This window comes from Somniosus microcephalus, unplaced genomic scaffold, assembly GCF_052327205.1.
Source record: "Somniosus microcephalus isolate GS21.2 unplaced genomic scaffold, FLI_Smic_1.0 unresolved_chr8, whole genome shotgun sequence".
In the NCBI taxonomy this organism is placed as follows: Eukaryota; Metazoa; Chordata; class Chondrichthyes; order Squaliformes; family Somniosidae; genus Somniosus; species Somniosus microcephalus.
The window spans coordinates 14,044,151-14,050,778 of NW_028225186.1; the positions used below are offsets into that span (position 1 = coordinate 14,044,151).

The 6,628-nt window shown below is 49.0% G+C and overlaps 1 non-coding gene across 1 annotated transcript; it reads right to left on the minus strand.

The window, feature by feature from the left end:
- Positions 1-5,952: 5,952 nt before the first annotated feature.
- On the minus strand, positions 5,953-6,047 carry trnar-ucu (transfer RNA arginine (anticodon UCU)). The gene is made up of 2 exons: positions 6,011-6,047; positions 5,953-5,988 (listed from the first exon to the last, which is right to left on the minus strand). It is a non-coding gene; the product is annotated as a tRNA-Arg (tRNA).
- Positions 6,048-6,628: the final 581 nt, after the last annotated feature.

Below are 6,628 nucleotides of genomic sequence, written 5' to 3' on the forward strand. Positions count from 1 at the left end.
CTGAGATGAGGAGGAATTTCTTCACCCAGAGACTGATGAACCTATGGAATTCTCTACCACAGAAGGCAGTAGAGGCCAGTTCATTAAATATATTCAAGAAGGAGTTGGATATATTTCTTAAGGCTAATGGGATCAAGGAGTATGGGGAGAAAGCAGGGACTGGGTACCGAATTTGGATGATCAGCCATGATCGCATTGAATGGCGGAGCAGGCTCGAGGGGCCGAATGGCCTACTCCTGCTCCTATCTTCTATGTTTCTATGTTTCTATGTACTTATATGGGATAAAATTAATACTCAACTAGAAACCGTTCTAGAAACCAGGAAGCTGGTTAAAAGACAGAAGCAGAGTGCGGTAGTTATTGGGTGTTTTTTTGACTGGACGATGTAAAGAGTTGGCCCCCCTGCATCACTGCTGCGACCGTTGCCCTTCTGGCTATTTCAACAATCTGGACTTGTGTACAGGAGGCAGACGTATCGACATTTGCTGCTAACACGAAAAACCGGGAGCCTGGGTAGCTGTGAAGGAACCGTCAGTGAACATTTAGAGAAGAATATGGAGAGGAAATGTACAGGAAATGGTGTGTTAAAAGCTGCCCAGGAGTCTCCAACAATAGATATTTACAGAGCAGAGGAGACCATTCGGCCCACTGTGTTAATTCTGGGTCTTTGCCACAGCAATACTAAAGTAAACCCACTGAACCACTATCTCCCCATCGACCTGTATCAATCGCAAACTAATCCCACTGCCCCGCTCACACCCCATAGACCTGCATCAATCCCAAACTAATCCCACTGCCCCGCTCTCTCCCCAAAGCCCTGTAACAATTCCAAACTAATCCCACTGACCCGCTATCTCCCCATAGCCCTGTATCAATCCCCAAACTAATCCCACTGCCCCGCTCACACCCCATAGACCTGTATCAATCACAAACTAATCCCACTGCCCCGTCTCACCCCATAGTCCTGAATCAATCCGAACCTAATCCCACTGCCCCGCTCACACCCCATAGACCTGTATCAATCACAAACGAATCCCACTGGTCCGCTCTCACCACATAGCCCTGAATCAATCCCAAACTAATCACACTGCCCCACTCACACCCCATAGACCTGTATCAACCCCAAAAAATCCCAGTGCCCCACTCTCTCCCCATAGCCCTGCGCCGGCACTTTGAAAGAGCTCTGCAATTAATTTCAATCACCTGACCTTTCCCCATAGCCCTGTAATGTTTTTCCTTCAAGTATTTATTCAACTTCCTTTTGAAAGTTACTATTGAATCTGCTTCCACCGCCCTTTCAGGCAGCGCATTCCAGATCACAACAACTTGCTGCTTAAAAAAAATGTTTCCTCATGTCACCTCTGGTTCTTTTGCCAATCACCATAAATCTGTGTCCTCTGGTTACCGAACCTTCTGCCAGTGGAAACACTTTCTTCTTATTTACGCTATCAAAACTATTCATAAGTTTGAAAATCTCTATCAAATCTCCTCTTAACCCTCTCTGCTATAAGGAGAACAATCCCAGCTTCTCCAGTCCCTCCACATAATTGAATTCCCTCATCCCTGGTACCATTCTGGTAAATCTCCTCTGCACCCTCTCGAAGACCTTGACATCCTGTGTTGACTTTAACAACATAGCACTGATTTGACACGTTCCTGTGAAAGATCATTGATCATTAAGAGATTGTAAATCTCACCTGCTTGCTGCTGGGGTTTGCCGATGTTGAGCTGAGACTGTAAGTGCCATGGTTATGAAATGACAATCAGAGGGGATGTGGTTTAGACGTCACATGAATGAAATGACAGCTTCATCTTAAAAAGGAGAAGTGTAAGTGAAGGTAGTCCACGAGGAGGCTGGATTGGCTCGTGTGTGTCATGGGCTGTGGTAACCCACTGTCCAGACTGCCTACGGTGGGCAGCAGCAGCTGTCACAGCTGGGAGCCACTTTCTTTATCTTTACAACTTCCCTTCTCCACCTCTCCCCTCCTGCTGACACCCATCACAACTGGTCCTCTGCTCAGCCATTGCCCACAGCCCGCAGGGCGAGTGGACAAGAAGCCAGGCTCATTCACCCTCTCCCTAACACAGGGCCACAGACACCAATTGTAACCGCTGCCCAGGCTCAGGTCAGCTCCCTCAGCACAGGCCGGGGATGAAGCCTGGGCCTTTCCAAATGCAAGGAAGCAAGAAACAAATACTGGCCAGGAAAGGCTCATCGAGTTCGAGAAATCTGTGCATTTGTTTGATTGAAACCAAAACAGCTTCCAACCCAAAGATGCTTCATACAGGTGGAGAAATTCAGTTCACTTTTTCGACACAATTCAAATCAGCAGAAGCACTCAACACGTTGAAACCGGCAAATATGAACACATCTATCACTAAGCAACAATAGATTAAGGAGCATATGGCACAGAAAAGGAAGAAATGAAAGAAAGATTCAAAGAAAGAAAGAAAGTACAAGGACTTGGGGTTTTATACACTGGCACTGTGTTTCTTTCTGCGCCGGGACAGCAGAGGGAACAATCAGAACATCAGCCACATCAGTGCCTGAAACATGGTTCAATAGGAGCAGGAGGAGGCCATTCAGCCCTCGAGCCTGTCAAACCGGAACTGGTGGAGGCCATTCAGCCCCTCGAGCCTGTCAAACCGGAACAGGAGGAGTCCATTCAGCCCCTCGAGCCTGTCAAACCGGAACAGGAGGAGGCCATTCAGTCCCTCGAGCCTGTCAAACCGGGACAGGAGGAGAACATTCAGCCCCTTGAGCCTGTCGAACAGGAACAGGAGGAGGTCATTCAGTCCTTCGAGCCTGTTACACAGGAACAGGAGGAGGCCATTCAGCCCCTCGAGCCTGTCAAACCGGGACAGGAGGAGACCATTCAGCCCCTTGAGCCTGTCGAACAGGAACAGGAGGAGGCCATTCAGTCCCTCGAGCCTGTTACACAGGAACAGGAGGAGGCCATTCAGCCCCTTGAGCCTGTCAAACAGGAACAGGAGGAGGCCATTCAGCCCCTCGAGCCTGTCGAACAGGAACAGGAGGAGGCCATTCAGCCCCTTGAGCCTGTCAAACAGGAACAGGAGGAGGCCATTCAGCCCCTTGAGCCTGTCAAACAGGAACAGGAGTAGGCCATTCAGCCCATCGAGCCTGTCAAACAGGATAAGGAGGAGGCCATTCAGCCACTCGAGCCTGTCAAACCGGAACTGGAGGAGGCCATTCAGCCCCTCGAGCCTGTCAAACCAGAAGAGCAGGAGGCCATTCAGCCCCTCGAGCCTGTCGAACAGGAACAGGAGGAGGCCATTCAGCCCCTCGAGCCTGTCAAACAGGAACAGGAGGAGGCCATTCAGCCCCTTGAGGCTGTCAAACAGGAACAGGAGGAGGCCATTCAGTCCCTCGAGCCCGTTACACTGGAACAGGAGGCCATTCAGCCCCTCGAGCCTGTTACACAGAAGGAGGCCATTCAGCCCGTCGAGCATGTTACACAGGAACAGGAGGAGGCCATTCAGCCCCTCGAGCATGTTGCACAGGAACAGGAGGAGGCCATTCAGCCCCTCAAGCCTGTTACACTGGAACAGGAGGCCATTCAGCCCCTCGAGCCTGTTACAATGGAACAGGAGGACATTCAGCCCCTCAAGCCTGTTACACAGGAACAGGTGGAGGCCATTCTTTCCCTTGATCCAGTTACACAGGAACAGCTTATTTTTTATTCATGTTTCATGTGATGTGTTTGCTCTGAAATAAATTGTTAAAAATGTTAACCTGCATTGGCCGGTAATATGAACCCAGGTCTCCCATGTGGCAGGCGAGAATGCTACCCCTGAACCACCAATGCTCACAGTGACAACAATGCTCATTTTTCATTAGCTACAATTTATTTTTGACTTTTGTTAATAGAAGCGAGGACACTGCGGTAAAATAAAAAGTGAAATGCAGCAGATGCTGGATCTGAAATTGTTCATTAAATGTTGGAAACACTCCACAGGTCAGGGAACATCTGTGGACAGAAAAACACAGGGTTAACCTTTCAGGTCCATGAACTCTCGGTAGAACTAAGATTTTGCAGCTTTGTAGGTTCCGTATGAGTTTCCTTCCAAACTTTTTAAACTGCTCAAAAATTACAAAATTAAGAAACGAACCTTCCCTCGAAAAATGAATGGTCTGTACGGTGATCGAACCCGCGACCTTGGCGTTATTAGCACTACTCACTAACCAACTGAGCTAACCGGCCCATCTGTAAGGTTTACCTATAGAACCGTCCCTGTTTCTGGTCTTTGCCAGCTAAGTCACTTTGTCTTGGAAGTCTGTAAATGAAAGACTTGCATTTCTACAGGCCTTTCACGACCTCAGGACATCCTAAAGTGCTTTACAGCCAATGAATACTTTTTGAACTTTTTGCATCTGTGACAGGTAGACTGGTCAGGAGGAGGTCAAGAAGGTTTTCCACTCGTGTTGGTTCCCTCACCACCTGCCGCAGGCCCAGACTGGCAGCCATGTCCTTCAGGACTCGACCAGCTCGGTCAGTAGTGCTGCTACCGAGCCACTCTTGGTGATGGGCGTTGAGGTCCCCCACCCAGAGTATATTCTGTGCCCTTGCTGCCTTCAGTGCTTCTTCCAAGTGGTGTTCAACATGGAGGAGCACTGATTCATCAGCTGAGGGAGGGTGGTAGGTGGTAATCAGCAGGAGCTTACCTTGCCCATGATGTTCCTGTGTAACAGGCTTGAGGGGCTGAATGGCTTCCTCCTTTTCCTGCATAACAGGCTGAATAGCCTCCTCCTGTTCCTGCGTAACAGGCTCGAGGGGCTGAATGGCCTCCTCCTGTTCCTGTATGATAGGCTCGATGGGCTGAATGGCCTCTTCCTGTTTATGTGTAACATACCCGAGGAGCTGTTTGGCCTCCTCCTGTTCCTTTATAACAGACTCGAAGGGCTGAATGGCCTCCTCCTGTTCCTGTATAACAGACTCAATGGGCTGAATGGCCTCCTCCTGTTCCTGTGTAACAGGCACAAGGGGCTGAATGGCATCCTCCTGTGCATGTGTAACAGGCTTGAGGGGCTGAATGGCTTCCTCCTTTTCCTGTATAACACGCTCGAGAGGCTGAATAGTCTCCTTCTGTTCCTGTATAACAGGCTCGTGTGTCTGAATTGTCTCCTCTTGTTCCTGTGTAACAGGCTTGAGTGGCTGAATGGCCTCCTCCTGTTACTGTGTAACAGGCTCGAGGGGATGAATGGCATCCTCCTGTGCATGTATAACAGGCTCGAGGGGCTGAATGTCTCCTCCTGTTCATGTATAACAGGCTTGAGGGGCTGAATGGCCTCCTCCTGTTCCCGTATAACAGACTCGTGTGTCTGAATTGCCTCCTCCTGTTCCAGTGTAGCAGGCTTGAGGGACGGAATGTCGTCCTCCTGTTCATGTGTGGCAGGTTTGAGGGGCTGAATGGCCTCCTGCTGTTCCTGTGAAACAGACTCGTTGGTCTGAATTGCCTTCTCCTGTTCTTTTATAACTGGATCATGGGTCTGATTTGCCTCCTCTTCATCCTATGTAACAGGTTCGAGGGGCTGAATGGAGTTCTACTGTTCTTGTACAGATCTTGTTTCGCTGAACGGCTTCCTCCTGTCCAATGCAACAGGCTCGAGGTGTTAAAGGCCTCCTCTTGTCCCTGTGTAACAGGCTCGAGGGGCTGAATGGCCTCCTCCTGTTCCTGTATAACAGGCTAAAGGGGCTGAATGGCCTCCTCCTGTTCCTGTGTAAAAGGGTCATGGGACTGAATGGTCTCCTCCTGTTCCTATGTAAAACGGCCACGGGACTGAATGGCCTCCTCCTGCTCCTGTGTAACTGACTCAGGGGTTGAGAGGGCTCAGAGGGAAAGTGTCGGTGCGGTAGTTTCCCTTCTCTGAATTACCGATTTACTGCAAAATGTACTGTCAGTGGAGGAACCACCAAACCTTCGTCCAAAATCCGACTCTGGTGGGACTCGAACCTACAACCTTTGAATGCCTTAATCTATCAATACTAATTAGAAGTCCAATGCGCTATCCATTGCGCCACAGAGCCAATTACATAAAGCTCTATTACAAAAGCAAAATAGTGTTGATGCTGGAAAACTGAAATATAAACAGATGAAATGCTGGAAACACTCTGCAGGTCAGGCAGCATTCCATGCCTGTTTAAAAGGGGTCTACTTTCAGTACCAGATCATTCTGTGTCTGTTTAATAGGGACATGCTGTCAGTCCCGGATCATTCTGTGTCTGTTTAAAAGGGACATGCTGTCAGTCCCGGTTTATTCTGTGTCTGTTAAAAAGGGACATGCTGTCAGTCCCGGATCATTCTGTGTCTGTTTAAAAGGGACATGCTGTCAGTCCCGGTTTATTCTGTGTCTGTTTAAAAGGGACATGCTGCCAGTCCCGGATTATTCTGTGTCTGTTTAAAAGGGATGTGCTGTCAGTCCCGGGTCATTCTGTGTCTGTTTAAAAGGGACATGCTTTCAGTCCCGGATTATTCTATGTCTGTTTAAAAGGGATGTGCTGTCAGTCCCGGATTATTCTGTGTCTGTTTAAAAGGGATGTACTGTCAGTCCAGGATCACTCTGTGTCTGTTTAAAAGGGATGTGCTGTCAGTCCCGGGTCATTCTGAG